The sequence below is a fragment of the Pelobates fuscus genome, chromosome 12 (genome assembly GCF_036172605.1).
Source record: "Pelobates fuscus isolate aPelFus1 chromosome 12, aPelFus1.pri, whole genome shotgun sequence".
Classification (NCBI taxonomy): domain Eukaryota; kingdom Metazoa; phylum Chordata; class Amphibia; order Anura; family Pelobatidae; genus Pelobates; species Pelobates fuscus.
This window is the reverse complement of record NC_086328.1, coordinates 8,482,088-8,500,640: the sequence shown is the minus strand read 5'-3', so window position 1 is coordinate 8,500,640 and position 18,553 is coordinate 8,482,088. Positions and strand designations below refer to the sequence as shown.

Sequence of the window (18,553 nt, the reverse complement as noted above, 5' to 3'; positions counted from 1 at the left end):
TCCAGGTAAGTTGATCAACCATTAAACCGGGTGACTACTTACTGAGAGGTCGCTAGAGAACTCCTGGAACCATAACCTCTACAGCGGGCTTGGAGTGTTTGCAATGTTCTTTAAAGGCTCTTACTCACTTGACTTAACATCTCGATCTAACAATTTAGCGAATAAACCTCAAGATATTTGTTTGGTTTAGGTCAGGATACAGGTGGTTAATAGGATAGGAAAAAATGTGCTGGGGTTGCATGATTTAAAAAACTAAAATTTCAACTTCATTAAAAACTCCTAAAAAGAGTACACAGTATTCCCGCTTAGGACAATGGCATTGTAAAAAATGCAAAAATAACACAATTACCCTCAAAATAGCCACCCTTACACATTTCATGTGTAAAGAAGGCATGTCATAGGTACAAATGGACTTCCAAACAGTCCTACTAGATAGGCGTTGTCAGCTGATCACTCTCAATGAGCCAAGGTCTGCACTGCTGGGCTTAGCTTTGAGGTGAGAGTTCCCAGCTAAAGAGACAATAGGTAGCAGCCCCCATTGACACCCAGGTAAGAAGCGAAACAATTCTAAAACAGTTTGACTCCTTACAATGTCACCATAACCACTACATTAGCACTCTTTGCACCATAACGACTACATTGCACTATGGCATTACCAAGCTTTGTATACTTATATGTTCAAGGTATGTGTCCCTGCCCTCACAACATCTGTCTGCTCTCAGTTTCGGTTAATACATCCGGTTTCTATCATTGCGTGACAATTTTTATTTTATTTATGAGAGGGCTATTTCTGTATATTATGGAGGTGTTGCCATGGTTTTTAACAGTAAAATGGTTACAATTCTTTTTTTCCCCCTCCATACTTGTGTAATTGATTGTGTGTACATTTAAGTCTGTTTAACCATATGGGCTTTTTATGATGTAATCTAAGGCACAGACAAGATGTTACTTAGAATAAGTGTAAAAGCTCCCTTTTTTATCATGATAGTAACTTGACTTTTGGCTGACCTCATCCACCCTCACTCAATACCACAGTCGGGAGTCTATTAACATACTGATTGAGCTACCAGAAAGACAGGCGCTTAAGGTTAAATGGTCCGTCCAAAATGGGACACTTTAAAGGCAGGAAGACACACCACAGTATTTATACAAAGAAGAAATGCTTTATGCAAGAAAAAAAGGAATGGAAAAGGGCAAAAAATGAAGCATAGATAGATCTGCTGTAACCATTGTAAAGATACTGTGCACTTTCCTCCATCACATCCACTGTTTATTTCTCATGTCTCGCATTGGGAATTAAGGTGCAAGGAAGCTACAGTGAGGGGGGGAAGTATTTGATCCCCTGCTGATTTTGAACGTTTATCCACTGACAAAGAAATTATTAATCTATGATTTTAAAGGACCACTCTAGGCACCCAGACCACTTCAGCTTAATGAGGTGGTCTGGGTGCCAGGTACCTCTAGGATTAACCCTTTTTTTTATAAACATAGCAGTTTCAGAGAAACTTCTATGTTTATACTGAGGGTTAATCCAGCCTCTAAAACCTCTAGTGGCTGTCTCATTGACAGCCGCTAGAGGCGCTTGCGTGCTTCTCACTGTGAAAATCACAGTGAGAGCACGCAAGCGTCCATAGGAAAGCATTGTAAATGTTTTCCTATGCGACCGGCTGAATGCGAGCGCGGCTCCTGCCGCGCATGCGCATTCAGCCGATGACGTCGCAAGGAAGAAGGAGAGGAGGAGGAAAGCTCCCCGCCCGGCGCTGGACAAAGAGGTAAGTTTAACCCCTTCCTCCCCCCAGAGCCCGGCGGGAGTGGGTCCCTGAGGGTGGGGGCACCCTCAGGGCACTATAGTGCCAGGAAAACGAGTATGTTTTCCTGGCACTATAGTGGTTCTTTAATGGCAGGTGTATTTTAACAGTGAGAGACAGAATAACAAAAAAAAAAAAAATCCAGAAAAACGCATGTCAAAAGAAGTTATAAATTAATTTGCATGTCAATGAGTGAAATAAGTATTTGACCCCTTCGACTTAGTACTTGGTGGCAAAACCCTTGTTGGCAATCACAGAGGTCAGACGTTTCTTGTAGTTGGCCACCAGGTTTGCACACATCTCAGGAGGGATTTTGTACCACTTCTCTTTGCAGATCCTCTCCTAGTCATTGAGGTTTCGAGGCAGACGTTTGGCAAATCAAATCTTCAGCTCCCTCCACAGATTTTCTATGTGATTAAGGTCTAAAGACTGGCTAGGCCACTCCAGGTCCTTAATGTGCTTCTTCTTGAGTCACGCCTTTGTTGTGTTGGCTGTGTGTTATGGGTCATTGTCATGCTGGAATACCCATCCACAACCCATTTTCAATGCCCTGACTGAGGTAAGGAGGTTTTCCCCCAAGATTTGACAGTGCATGGCCCGGTCCAACGTCCCTTTAATGCGGTGCAGTTGTCCTGTTCCCTTAGCAAAAAAATACCCCCAAAGCTGTGGGGATTGTGTTCTTGGGGTCATAGGCAGCATTCCTCCTCCTCCAAACACAGCGAGTTGAGTTGATGCCAAAGAGCTTGATTGTGGACTCATCTGACCACAACACTTTCACCCAGTTCTCCTCTGAATCATTCTGATGTTCATTGGCAAACTTCAGACAGGCCTGTACATGTGTTTTCTTGAGTAGGGGGACCTTGCGGGCACTGCAGGATTTCAGTCCTTCACAGCGTAGTGTGTTAACAATTGTTTTCTTGGTGGTCCCAGCTGCCTTGAGATCATTAACAAGATTCTCCCGTGTAGTTCTGGGCTGATTCCTCACCATTCTAATGATCATTGAAACTCCACGAGGTGAGAACTTGCATGGAACAACAGACCGAGGGAGACAGGTTTTTTTTATTTCTTCCATTTGCGAATAATCGCACCAACTGTTTTCACATTCTCACCAAGCTGCTTGGTGATGGTGTTGTAGCTTATCCCAGCCTTGTGTAGGTCTATAATTATGTCCCTGACATCCTTGGACAGCTCTTTTGTCTTGGCCCTGGTGGAGAGTTTAGAATCTGATTGAATGATTGCTTCTGTGGACAGGTGTCTTTCATACAGGTACAAGCTAAGATTAGGAGCACTCCCTTAAAGAGAGTGCTCCTAATCTCAGCTTGTTACCTGTATAAAAGACAACTGGGAGCCATACATCTTGCTGATTGATATGTAATCAAATACTTATTTCACTCATTGACATGCAAATCAATTTATAACTTTTTTGACATGCATTTTTCTGGGTTTTCTTTTGTTATTCTGACTCTCACTGAAAAAATACACCTACCATTAAAATTATAAACTAATCATTTCTTTGTCGGGGGGACAAACGTTCCAAATCAGCAGGGGATCAAATACAATTTTCCCTCACTGTATATTGGTCTCCATTTCTAGGACACTCTGTTTCTGTTCTTTTGTAAACTTCAGAACAAATCTACTGCACAAGCCCTGTTAGGGCTACTGGTCTCCACAGCTTGGCTGACAAATCTGGTGGCAGGTCTGGGGGGGAGGGAGAGGGGGGAATGGACCCCCTATTCATTTTACTATAGTAAACTACATGTTTTTCTACAAATGCTGTTTTATTAGTTATTAGATGGAATTAAGCAATTCTAAACATTGAGTAATCAACAGCAACAGCCATCGAAAGGAATATTCCACTGGTTTCCATGACAACTGTTTCAGCTGTAAAACAATCAACAGAAAGTTCCATCAGTTTTCATGGTGATTTTCAGCCATAAAATAATTATCAGGAACATTCCATTGGTTTCCGTGGTGATTATTTTTGCTATAGCGCAATCAGCAGGAACATTCCATTGGTTTCCGTGGTGAATATTTTGGCTATAGAGCAATCAACAGGAACATTCCATTGGTTTCCGTGGTGATTATTTTAGCTATAGCACAATCAGCAGGGACATCCCATTGGTTTCCGTGGTGATTATTTTAGCTATAGCACAATCAGCAGGAACATTCCATTGGTTTCCGTGGTGATTATTTTAGCTATAGCGCAATCAGCAGGGACATTCCATTGGTTTCCGTGGTGATTATTTTAGCTATAGAGCAATCAGCAGGAACATTCCATTGGTTTCCGTGGTGATTATTTTAGCTATAGAGCAATCAGCAGGAACATTCCATTGGTTTCCGTGGTGATTATTTTAGCTATAGCGCAATCAGCAGGGACATTCCATTGGTTTCCGTGGTGATTATTTTAGCTATAGAGCAATCAGCAGGAACATTCCATTGGTTTCCGTGGTGATTATTTTAGCTATAGCGCAATCAGCAGGGACATTCCATTGGTTTCCGTGGTGATTATTTTAGCTATAGCACAATCAGCAGGGACATTCCATTGGTTTCCGTGGTGATTATTTTAGCTATAGAGCAATCAGCCAGGGATGTGCTGGGACCGAACGGGCTGGCATTATGTGGAACCATAAAAAAGTGCACAGGTTAATTCATTTTACTTTCAAGAAGATGTAAAAGCCCTGGAAAAATGTATAAATGAAGAATAGTATTTTCAAATGCAGTTTGGGATTTTTTCTAATCTCAGATTGAGCTGGAGACTATTTGAGAAGCCAACTGTCTTTTTAGCACCTGTTCAAAGAGACAATGTAGTCAAGGCAATTATTCTGATTACCTAGCATCAGACAATAGGGGCAGTAATTGGCTATTGCATATATTATCTCATAGATAAAAAGAGGGATTCACTTTGAATTCTCAATTTAGTGAATAACTGTTAGTTTGAATGAGTATCACAGAGCTCCGCCAACAACACTCACAGTAATGTGCAGTGTTTATAAGTGTATCACAGAGCTCTACAACAATAAACGTCACCTTGCATGTTAAAAATGCAGTAAATATAATACATGCGTTAATACGTTTGTGTAAATAAGATACAAAGTCCCAAATTACTTAGCCAGCTAGTAGGTCATAATGTTGCCTAAATATCTGGGTAATGTCCCATTCTCTAATCTCCATGCCACCCACCCCCTAAAATGAAAGTGCTGCTTTGGATATGTGAATTATTCATTGTTAAAGTTCTCTCCAATAAAGCTTATCCTACATTAACATAAAATGCATGGCATTAGAGCAACAGTGAAGGGAAATAAAATGACCACTTACACTGACAAGCTAAGGTGGTCTATCCTATTTCAGATTTAAAACAAACAACAAATGAATGAAAATAACTGCAATAAGAGTGTGTAAGATAAGGATAACATTTTAAATAATTTTCATTATTGTTTTCTTAGGCCAGCTATCCAAATGGTGATACAGAATGTATTCTCGGTAGTGTAACATACGGTAAGTAAAATTACTGCAATACCCTACAGCGGTAATGGTTAACCTTTGGCACAGCAGCTGCTGCATCATGGGAAAATTAGAGCATGACAGCTGTGGTGCCAAAGGTTGGTAAACACTGCCCCATAGTCTTCTTACTGAATCCCACCTGATGCCCCACTTATCTCTGTTTCTGCTTCAAGCCTGAGCTTTGGGTTTGTAGCAAGTCTGTCCCTGATCACATGCGTGCCACAGAACAAAAGTGGCGATTGAACTTGTGAAGACTTGGCATTTCCAGGTTTCACTCAATCCTGATTAATTATGTCATTAATGTCAGATATAGTTGTGGTACCTGGCTAGCAGACTATGGCATTACTGGGACTTTGTTCGGGTATCTGTAAATACAGTACTGCATTGATTATTTTAATATAGTGCGTACAATATAAGCGATGAACATTGCCAGTTACTGCCTTGTACAGCTTATTACCTAATGCCGGGTGCGTGAAGGAATTTCAAACCAAGTGACTTTCTTATGGCCCACAGCCATTTAAAGAAACATACAATGTGTCCTTTACAACCTAAACACATCAGAAGCTCTGTCGAGCTGTTCATTTTTGGAAGTCACTCAGGAAGGTCCTACTGGAGCCAGCACGTTTGGGAGGTATGCCTACACATTAAATAGTATATCTTTACATTTTTTGTTTTTTCAAAAAGGCATCCAAGTGTGTAAAAGTCTTTTCAAAATCTGACAAAATCGCTTTTTAGGCAGCAAATTCCAAATGTTTGTTATAACTGTCAATAAGCCTTTCCTCTCTCGTAGGCAAACATCTCCTTTCTTCCCGTCTAAATGGGCGAGCTCTAGTGCTTTGTACAGTGCTATTAATGAACAGGTTTCCAGAAAGTTGTTGGTACTGGCCCTGTTTATATTTTTATAATGTTAGTCTATTTCCTATGGACACTGCAGTGTATCATACACTTTGCCAAGAACCATATCAGATACTTTAGAGAGAGTTCAGAGAAGGGCTACTAAACTGGTTCATGGATTGCAGGATAAAACTTACAAGGAAAGGTTAAATGATCTTAACATGTATAGCATGGAGGAAAGACGAGACAAGGGGGATACGATAGAAACATTTAAATACATAAAGGGAATCAATCCCCTTTTTTTTTTTTTTTGCTCTGTTTCGCTCCAGAGTATGTGCCAGGCATTTTGTGTTATATTTAGCTGCAATCTGATTCTCGATGCTCGTGGCTGGTGCTGGATTGAGAGTGGATTTTGTGGAGCTCTGGAACTACGCGGCCATCTCGGTCGGCATCCAGACCACGCCCGAGAAGACTATATTTAAAAGAAGAAAAACCACAAGAAGAGGACATAGTCTTAAATTAGAGGGGCAAAGCTTTAAAAATAATATCCAGAAGTATTACTTTACTGAGAGGGTAGTGGACGCATGGAATAGCCTTCCAGCTGAAGTAGTAGAGGCTAACACAGTGAGGGAGTTTCAGCATGTGTGGGATAGGCATAAGGCTATCCTAACTATAAGATAAGGCCAGGGACTAATGGAAGTATTTAGAAAATTGGGCAGACTAGATGGGCCGCATGGTTCTTATCTGCCGTCACATTCTATGTTTCAGTCCTGTTCTCTTGTGCCAGAATACAACACTGAATTCTATATATTACCCTGCAAGAACGCAGGATCCTCCATAGACCACATCTTGTGATGAGCGAAGCGATGCCTGAATGCTACAGCCGCTGTCAAGCTGTGCAATGGCTGCTGTTGATGACGGAGTTCCGCATTTTGTCCTTACTTTGTCTTATGGCATCTTTGGATTGCATTGGGATTTTAATACAGTCAGCATTGGTATTTCATAAACATTATATCTGTATAAAATACTAAGAAGTGAGAGAGACGCTTTAATGCCAATTACACCAAATGACGAAAACAACTGAGCCAGACAAATTTTCCTATTTGGCTATTCTAGCTTAAAATTTGCAATTACCTCTATAATCTTTCCCAATTCCCAGTTTAATGTCTTTTTTTTTTTTAATTTGTGTAATGTTTCACAAATGTGCGCGTCATCCTTGCACAGGAACCTAATATTCACTGTGTCGCTCCAATTTCAGTATATGTCTTATTTCTCCAACTTTGCTATTTTAGCTCCAAAATTCCAGAATATGGGCAACATGCTCAGATAATTGCAGTTGAAATGCACTGCACTGGCACAATCATTTTCAAATGTTCTGGTGGAGCTACGATGTCATCAGATAAAAAAATCACACGTTTATCTCGAGATTTGCAAAACAGTAAGATCGATGAGTTTGGGCGGTATCAATGGGACCAGACATGGTTAACATGCAGACATTAAATCTCACCGTGCACCAAAGATAACTGTTGGCATTTTGTTAGGCACAAGCCTCTACCGGCTGTTGGTTGGTATAAAATATAATAATAAAGAAGAAAAAAAATACACATTTTGGGGATATTTACTTATCTACTAAACAAAAATTGTAGTGATTTCTCCAACCATGCTTCAGTCAGAACTTAGCTATTGTAGTCTAAAATTTGCAATTCAGTTTTCAGATCATTAAAGTATTTAGAGAATAATATGTGTGTATATTATATTGCTCCTTCTATTATCTATTCTGTTTCTATTTTCTCCTTTCTTTCTTGACATATGCTCTATCATCTATAATGTCCATTAACCCTCCTCTATGTTTGCATCTATGGAGAGCAAGACCCATGATTTTTACAATGCTAAGGAATCACACGCAGCTATACTTAAAACATGCCGATACCCACTGGAAGAATCATCTCTGGAATCCTACCGCTAAGGCGACAAACAGTGGTGGGTAAGTAAGAAATGGACCCAACAAATCCCCAAACAACTAAATCAAATGAAATAAAAATCCTCTCCAATCGTTCGCATCTGAAGTTTTTTGTTGTTTAAAAACATTGTCAGCATGGAATTAATGAATTACTGTAGAGGAATAAATGGTCTGTTTAAATAAGTATTATTTTAAGACCCGGCCCAGCAATGCCTGTTACCCCAGACAACAGTGGATTTTTGAATTCGTAAGCTACGTTGTATGACAAATAGAAATTGAGATAGAGCACAGAGACTGGCTTCCATCCAGTTATTACACAATGCAACCTGTTAGACATGCACAAGTTCAGTGCCACCAAAGCTAGATATTAGATTTAAAGAAAGATTGTCACTTCGGAGATTTAAGAAAATAATGACCCTTTACAATGTGTTGCTCAACTAAAACATCTTAAGACAAAATAGAGACTACTTTGTCATGTGTACATTTTTTTTGGGGGGGGGGCGGCAGCTTGGTGGGGGGGGGGGGGATGTTTGTAAAATATGGTAAAGGGAAGAATCAGCTTCCACTTGCTATATATTGCTGCTATTTTTTTATGTAGATGTTTAAATAATTGTGTGGATAAAGACAATAGAATTTTAGAAATTCAGAACATACCTGAGACCTCAAACCTGAATCACTATGTTGTGAGAAATAGGCCAGACCAGGTGAATGGATATATAAAAACATTGAAATCAGCAATCTAGTTTCAGAAGACAATTTGAAAGGATGAAAAACAATAAGTCCTGTTGTGTAAGCCATGTACACTGTCTAATTGAATATCATTTCACTATGGGATACAGTGTAGAGCTGCTTCTACAATTAAGATATCAGACGGAAACATATTGACTACTTTAATAACAGCTGTGTTCCCATTTTCTGATCCATGCATAACGTTTGAAGAATTGATTTTATTCTGCTGCTTGTAAGGCGTTAGCCTAGCTTTTCAATCTCATTTGGAGTGTGATTGTTTGATATTTTAAATACAATTGGACTGTGAACATGACAACACATTTTAGACTATTCAAATTGGCATATTTTCACAATTGGGACAGATAATAGCTTGAAATAGAGGTTGAAGAGATAATAAAATAAAGGGAGAGGATATTGGTGGAGGTGCAAAGTGTTTGTTTAAAGGCTTTAGTGCAAAATCAGAGCATGGTACTTTGAGGAAATGGTTATTAAGTGCCAAGCTGACTGTTGGCATAGTATACCTTGCTAAACAGGAGTAAAATAGATGTACTGTTATAATTATATACCTTTTTACCTTCAACAACTCGTCATTCTTGAGGAATTATTAATGTTGTACTTTTCACTTGTAATAGCTTGCCATTCTTTTCGTCTCTGCTTAGTAAAACTAATGCTATATCGTGCAATAATGCATCAATTAAAGGAAGAACCATTTTGGGATATAAATTCTATGTTATATTCCAGCTAACCCTATTGTTTAAATATGACCAGATATGTGAGTATTCCACTGGGCCAAAGCAATGTAACTAGGACATAAAGCCCGGTGAATACTTTACTAATTATTATGCAATATGTCCATTCATTTTAGTTGGTCTGTAATACTCCCATTATACACTGGTGGCAGACTGACTGCTGGGTAAATGTTAACCATAGGATCACATGTAAGTGTACATCATAGAGTGTCGCAGCATTGGTGTAAGGCTGACCCTTCAAGGAACATTAAAAACTCATTTAGAAATGACTTACACGGGCATTACAATTTGCCGCTTCTTTAACATAGTGCCTAATTATGTACTGCACAACCTATTAGATGGAGAGAAGTAGAATTATCTGTCTATATCTGGACATTCGTTCCAGGGAAACAAGTTTATTTTCATGTCTAGATAACCCTTTCAGTGAGACATGAAGGTAATAGGTTGTGGCTAGCGTCTGTCATGGAAAGGTTAAGATGAACACCCTTCAGGTTTATTTTTCTTTTATGTGTCACACTTTTTCTTTATCATGATTATCAGTCGAGTTTATTTAATAAACAATGAACTGTTGTGACAACCAAGAAGCCAAAATTGTGGTGGCAGGAGTTTTTTTTGTACTTTCAGTCATTCATCTGTGATACAAGCAGAATCAAACTCAATGTCTCGCAATATATTTGTGTTTTCTGTTATAGCTGCACAGACATTTGTTCATGTGTTGCAGATTAGGGTAGAGTAAGGATAACATTTTCTTGACATAACTCCTGCCAAAGACCAAAGAGACCACTAATCAGCCACGGCTGAGATATTTCCCACTTCTGTTCCATAGAGAATATTTATTATGGGTTTCCTAAACCCCAAGTATGATAAAAACATTTAGGGAGCTTAATGGCCAATTTTGGTGCTGACAAGGTAAACAGGAGTTTCCATTTAGAAAACCCAATCTTAGGATCGCATGTTAGTATTTATGAAAAATGTATGTTAGGAATTAATGTAGATTATCATACAAATTCCATTTGCTTCTACCATTCCTAAATGACGATGTCAAATTGTCCAATATTTGTTAGCTAATAATGTCCTGTTAGAAGTGTGGAAGAGCTCCGTCAGTGCTCATATGATATTATTATTATTATTGCCATTTATATAGTGCCAACAGATTCCGTAGCGCTTTACAATATTATGAGAGGGGGATTTAACTATAAATAGGACAATTACAAATAAACTTATGGGAACAATAGGTTGAAGAGGACCCTGCTCAATTGAGCTTACATTCTATAGGAGGTGGGGTGTAAAACACATTAGGACAGGAATTTGCAGTCAAATAAGGTGGGCTGCCCTTTAGGAGAGAGCAAGAGACAGGTATGTGAGGTAGAGGTTAGTCTTGGAGGCCATAAGCTTTCCTAAAGAGATGGGTTTTAAGGCACTTTTTAAAAGATGCAAGACTAGCGGAGAGTCTAATGGCAGTAGGCAGGCTATTCCATAGGAAGGGAGCCGCCCGCGAGAGGTCCTGCAAGCGTGAGTTGGCCGTACGGGTGCGGACAACGGACAGGAGGTGGTCACGGGCAGAGCGGAGAGACCGAGAATGGACATACCTATGGATCTGTGAGGAGATATAAGAGGGGCTAGAGTTGTTCAGTGCTTTATAGGTGTGAGTAGTACCTTGAATTGACTCCTATAGCATACAGGAAGCCAATGTAAGGACTGGCAGAGGGGTGAGGTGTGAGAGAAACGACTAGAGAGGAAAATCAGTCTAGCAGCAGCGTTCATTATGGACTGTAGGGGTGCAGTACAGCTTTTTGGGAAGACCAATCAGGAGAGGGTTACAATAATCCATGCAGGAAATTACTAGAGCATGGACAAGCTCCTTGGTAGTATCTGGTGCAAGAAAGGGGAGGATGCGGGCTATGTTTTTAAGATACAAGTTAGATACTTGGCAAAATCTCAAGAAAGGATGCATGGCAGTTGTGATACAAGTAATAGAAATAAGGCATACTGGCATTGAGCTGTCTACCTGCAGGACACAAAGGAAAGTATGCCTGAGCCTGTCTACTGATGTTCTATTCATTTATACCGTAACAATGAAAAGTCCCTCCTGACAACTTTCAGAGAGAGATCTCTGGTATCCATTATCTTTGATAATTTCTCCATATCAATCAACTTGTTTGCTTGTAAGTCTTCATATGCTTTTCTTAAATAAGAGAAGTGTTGGCTGCATTATAATTATGCATTAAGTTTCAGTAAATCAAAGCTGTCATATTTAGCACTGACACAATATCCCTACAAATTAATGTCTAAAAGGGATTGAGAGTATTTAAACAATGGAAATTGGTAATGTTTATAAAAAAAAAAAAAAAAAAAAAAAAAAAAAAAACAACAAAGGAATCTTCATCCACCAGACTCATAGATTTTGTGGTTTCAAAGGTCTTGCTTAACCCTAACTAATGACAATTTTAGCTTAATGAAGCAGTTTTGTTGTTTAGATCATGCCACTGCAGTCTCACTGCCCAATTCTCTGCAATTTTGGAATTATATTCAGCCTTAGCCACATCTCCCTGCATGTGACTTGCACAGCCCTGCTGAACACTTCCTGACAAGAGTGATCTAATGTTTAAACACTCTTTATTACACATTCTGTTTTATTTATAATTAATATTTATATTTTATTATTAATTATAATACATTTGAATTTCACTTTAGATTTGATTTCTCACTTTAGTGAATAACTTTGTAATTTAAGGATAATTAGTCCGATGATACTGGCTAAACATTTCACAAGTAAATATTTCATAATATGATCAAAGTCAGATAGATTTTTTGAGAAATTAAATTAATGGTGGTTTTATGTATATACACACACACATATATATATATGATTTAAAAGTAGGCTAATTTAATTTCAGATATAGAGGAGACCCAACCCTGAAGCACATACTAAAGACACGTTCACTGTTCCTCTGTCACAGGAATCCTGAAGTTCCCTTTGGGCTTCATGTCATATTTTAAATAAATGCAGAATAAGCGAGAGTTGCCAGCCATGTTTTTTTTCTTTTGCTGTGATCTTCACCAGCAAAACATATTTTATCATGTCTTCATTGCGGCTTCCTAAGTTTTTAATTTTAATTTAATGTTATTGTTGCCTAGAGCATAGTACCAAATGGAGTTTTAAAATATATGTGTGGCGTCCCCCGCTGTGCTGATCTCACCATTTCATGAGCTATACAGAACTGGGAAACAAGTTTCAGAATAAAGACAATCCTGTGTATCAGCAAAGATGGTTGTGATTCCCAATAGTCTGCATGGGAAAATAGCATTCTAGTGCAATTCACACTGGGTTTGTTGTAAGACATGCTTGGCAAGTCAGTAAGAAAAACGTTCTTTATTAGTTCTATCTCTGCACTGGAAAAGCCAAGTATCTCAGTTGCTTTTTGGGATGGGGCTTCTCTGATGTCAATGAGTTCTCAGGTTGGCTCCACTTGGGAAAGAGATGAACGAGGAGGGTTCATCAAATGACGAAATGGCCTGTTATTGCAGAAGCTGTTGCTAACTCCATAACAGACTTAGACTAACTTTCAAAATCAGAATAAAAGTCAATTAACTGGTATCCATAATTATTGGGGCTAAGGACTGAATGCATGCAAAATCCTACCTTATGCCTTTTCTCTTTGCTCTATTACTGGTTCTATATAGATGTGGGTATGCATATCAGTAATGAGTATCACTGGCATATGAAAAATGATATGTCTAAATTCTGAAGACCTGCTGTTATGAACACAGTCATCAATCATTCGGTCTTGCGGGACATTAATAAGAATTCCACAAAACTGGACAGATTACATTTTTCATCACAACATAAAGAAAGATTGACTCAATGTCCTTGTGGATTTGATACATTACTACCCACTGACTGGATTAATACTTGCTTTAACCTTGCTTTCACTCCGATGCAGCATTTTATCCTGGTTTCAGCTGAACACATGTTTTCCATAACTGGAAATGCACAGAATTATTCTCAATACAGTACATAACGAAAGTGTCTCTGTAACTAACTAAATAAATGTAGTGCCAAATATATACAGGAGAATAACCGGTGATTTCAATTCCAAGGATCAATACTCCTTGTACTTGAAACAGTATAAAGATACAATTTATACATGCTCTACCTATGCATTCACTTATATAATGTCCTTACATAAGCATTCCTATGTGTGAATATATATAATGAGAATTTGTATTCCTGCCAGTGGAATAAGTTTGCATCAAGCAAATTGGTGACCCAGATAATAGAGCAGAGGTTAATGGCATGGCTCCCCCTATAATTAGGGTGATATCATACAGCGTACACCATCTGCAATGCTCCGTCTGCTAGTTTCTCTGCTGATAGATCTTTTATAATAAAAACAAACTGTGCATAGGGAACTTTCTTGAACTGGATAAGATTGTCATTTGCAAAGTCTAATATCAGTTCAAAAAAATGTCCTCCGATTTGCCTGTAAAGTAAGGGTCTTAAGCTTAGCTGCAGAGTTGAAGAGGAACGTAGTATGAATTAATCAGCCGCAGTTATTTCAGCTACTGGGGACTACAATTGTCGCAGTGCTCAACCATCCATGTCACTGCATCTACTGGGGGATCACATGGCATTTTGAGATTCCAGGTAAAACACTGAACATTTGCCCATCTGTAAGGACTGTTCCCTGCTCTCCAAAAAGGTGAATTATGAATTATCCCTGGTCGGATCTCCAACTGATGGTCAATACATGTAGTAAGATAGTACATGAGTCTCGGTTTAATATTGTTGCATAAGTGTTTCAAATCATTTTGGATAAGCTTTTCAATGATGTTGTCTGTATAAAAGGAAACTCTAAAAATGAAGCTAATGAAGGTCTAACAACTTTTTGCCCAGCACTGACTTCCTTGTTGTAATCAAATGCTTCTTTTAGATGATCATGGACGACAAACCCCTAGTCAAAAATGTATCATAATGATGTGTGGTGATGAGAGATGAGATTAGATTTAGGGATTAATATTAAAATAATATTTTTTTTTTTTTTTAAAGTAATATTTTTTACATACGCTTACAGCAAGTAGTTACTTCACTGTCTCATTACATCAGATGTATATTTTAAATGAACACTAAGCACCACAATCACTACAGTGTGCTGTAGTGGTTATGGGCCTTCCCCCCCTTGTAAGTTATCAAACTGGTTTTGAACGGTTTTACCAGAAGTCCCTCTTTAGATGGGAAGCACTGCAGGGCAGGGTTACCTCATAGGTTGAGTGTCAGCTGATCACTTTTAGCCAATGAGCTAAACCCTGCACCACTGGGCTGAGCTCGGACAGAGAGGTTCTGATTTAATGGAGATGGGGAGGAACACATAGCCCCACGCACAGAAAGGAAAAATATGTATATGAACATTTTACAAATAAATGTTTATGCAGCTTAGAGTCTCCATTTGGAGAATATATTGTATCCCTGTAGGAAATGAAGAACTATGTGATTCACAGAACATGACCATTGCCTCCGGAGACCCAAACATTTTTTATAAAAAAAACACAGGATTCAGCCAAAGAAAACCTGTGTATGTGACATGAGCCAGGCTGGGTAACAGATTCTATCCGAGTACTTATGTTAAACAGTAAACAACAAAGAATGCACACGTAACCAATGTATAAAATATATTTGTTCAAAATCGCAGTAAGCTAATTTATTGCCTTTGATCCCTCTTATTTGTTTGTTTAGTTTAATAATAAGACAATTAGTTTTCTTCAAAATGCATTTTGAGATAACAAAATCCTAGCATATCTTTATTTTTCTTAAAGGGAAACTATAGTCACCAGAAATACTACAGCTTAATGCATATTATACAGCTTAATGTAGCTTGTTCTGGTGAGTATAATCATGGCCATCAGACATTTTCATGAATGCAGTGTTTACATTGCCCCTAGGGACACCTCCAAGTGACCACTCCTCATATGGCCACTGGAGGTGCTTCCTGGCTCAGTGCTGCACAGTAGGCATGCTGAATTTTCCTCATAGGGATGCATTGATTCAATGCATCTCTATGAGGAGGTGCTGATTGGCGAAAACTGTGTTTGGCCCTGCCCCCTTGTCAATTTTAGCCAATTCAATGCTTACCCCATGGGAAAGCATTGGATTAGCTAAAAATCGTCAATTCTGATGATGTCACCAAGGGGGTAGGACCAGTGCCGGCAGTTCTGCACGGCACTGGGAATAAGGTGAGTTTTTCATCAGGTGGATAAGGGGGGGCAAGCCACCCAAATGGTGGTTTTAACACGGAATACATGTTTGTGTTCCTGACCCAAGAGTGTTCTTTTAAGCTCAGTGCTGTAAACAGAGGGCCTTGCAAATACGGTGTGCAATGGAAACTCCTGCGATCACATAGGAACTATGATATTACTTGTATTATTATTATTATGATTATGTTATTATTTATATAGCGCCAACAAATTCCGCAGCGCTATACAGTGGGTGGACGAACAGACATGTAGTTGTACCAATCAAACTATATATTTATATATCTAAACTATTTATCATGCTTGGGATGACCAATGTTAACATGCAAGTAAGCAATGAACAAAGTGACAGGAAACCATTAACAATTACCTGTCATTTATCATTTTATTTATTGATTTGGTGATGTGGATTTTCCTCCGTGAATATTTAAAAGAGAAATAAAAAAACACAATAGTACGTAGCATAAAATTAGAGTGTAAATCACAGTAAAAGTAATAGAAACCTACTCACATGCTTCAGAGCAAAATGAGGAGAAACACCTTAAAGGGAAACTATAGTACCAGGAAAACAAACGTGTTTTCCCGGGACTATAGCTACCCCCTCTGTCAAACTCCCTGAAAGTGTGAGTGTACAATTTTTAATGTTCCTTACTCTAGCAATACATTTTTTAACTTACTACACTATCAGTCATTTTTGTTTTTCCTTCTTTGTTGTTACATACATTCCTTAAAGGAAACTTCAGGTGCTACACCTTCTTTGTCTGTTTTACCCTGCACCCTATCGAACAAGTGAGGCTCTTTTTTGTGATTAAGCCGCCTTTGGACTATATCAGTATTGTACATATTATAAAAAAAGGTGGCCGGACGACAGTCTGCCAGACAAAATGACCACAGGCACCGTGTGAATGTAGCATTCATATTTGGCTATAAATTGCCTAGTGCAGTCCTGATGCATTTAAACATCCTTTCTGGTGACACTAGAGATAATACATAGATAGCGAAGGGTTCCAAAATCAGGGAAAAGCCATGTTTATCTAAGAAGTAAAGGAGTAACATGAAATTAAAGCCTTTTCTTGTCTGTGAATCTCTGCCAGCATCCAAGCGAGGTTGGGATTAAGCATGAAAGCATATATGAAGGGCCCATTACTAAACCAGGTTAAAACTCTTCATAAGAAAGTATATCTTGTTTTATTTGTTTATATATTATCCTTTGCCCTTCTTCTAAATGTCTTAGTTACTTTAATATACCATTTAGCGGAGGAGAACGTCACCTGAACACAGCTAATAATACAGATTATCTATGGATACCCTCAGGAGGAAGAAAAGTTCCTGCTTTCTGCAGAGCTAAATTAGCTTACTTTACTTAAACCCCAAATATTTAGAATCTCCAGCAGATTCACGGGAACAAAAGATAAACACAGTCCTGCCATACCTCACATTTAAACAGCAATGGAAATCTCCACCATGAAGCGCGACGCAGAGCAAGGAATTAACGAGCACATTCCAGGTAATGTATTTAAAATGAAACAATTTAATACTCATTGGATTAGCTTATTGTCCCATCTAATGAAAGAAACGTAATTCTATAAAGTGAATATTTTTTTTTCCGCACTTAGAATAAAAGAATATACTCCCTAATGTGAGACGTTGGCAGCTTCAATTTAATTTTATCTGCATGACTTCTGTAATGTAAAGGAGAAAAATGAGAAGAGGCAGAAACAAAGGACTAATCTCACCTAGCTAGTCAGAAAACTGCCTAATGGTAGAAAAACACATAAAAAGCCAGCTTTACTGACATTTCAATAAAAGAGCAACTGTGCCAGCTCCGTCATATGTTTCAACAGAAAAAAACATGAAAAAAAGAAATGTTGATCACATTTACATGTCATTCTATCTATATTTTTATTCGCCTCTTTATCTTTATGTTAATCCTATACAGCACCCCGAGGGTTATTCAATAAACTCTAGATTGCAGTGAATTGAAATCCAAATGTCACATTATAGCAGCTTTAGCACTAAATAAATCTCTGTTCTTGATTCCAGGCGGATTTTCATTCTTTGCGAATACATGATATAAGCAGGGCCTTAGTTTAAACTTGAATTTATGACATAACCACAAATGTTTGGAAAGTTCATACTTTGTTACAATTTATCCGGAGTCTGTCTATACAAAGCTATACATTTTTGACCAAAGTATAGAAGACAAAAAAAGGTATTTAACTCATCAGGGGTGATGTCACGGGGGGGGTAAAAATTAAACTAATTTCCATACTCATTAAAAGTGCCTGTGATTCTTATCCCAAACCATATTTAATGATTTCTTGTTTCTACCTACACCATCTCTCTTGAACAACGCTCATGTACCCCTCATCTCTCCTGCCCATGCTCATGTACCCCTCATCTCTCCTGCCCACGCTCATGTGCCCCTCATCTCTCCTGCCCACGCTCATGTGCCCCTCATCTCTCCTGCCCATGCTCATGTGCCCCTCATCTCTCCTGCCCACACTCATGTGCCCCTCATCTCTCCTGCCCACGCTCCTGTGCCCCGTATCTCTCCTGCCCACGCTCCTGTGCCCCTCATCTCTCCTGCCCACGCTCCTGTGCCCCGTATCTCTCCTGATAAGTGCTTCTGTGTCCCTCCTCCCTCCCTCTTTGACTTCACACTTTATTGTTTAGTTTCATACATTTAATTGATCAAATGCTGATAATTACTAGCTATGTTA

The 18,553-nt window shown here is 38.8% G+C and overlaps 1 protein-coding gene and 1 pseudogene across 2 annotated transcripts in view; both read right to left on the bottom strand.

Annotated features, from left to right (window-relative positions):
* Nucleotides 1-18,553, bottom strand: part of CDH13 (cadherin 13) — a 535,505-nt gene that overhangs the window by 160,473 nt on the left and 356,479 nt on the right. The gene's annotated exons all lie outside the window — the stretch shown is intronic.
* Nucleotides 7,323-7,422, bottom strand: LOC134579674 (U6 spliceosomal RNA; annotated as a pseudogene).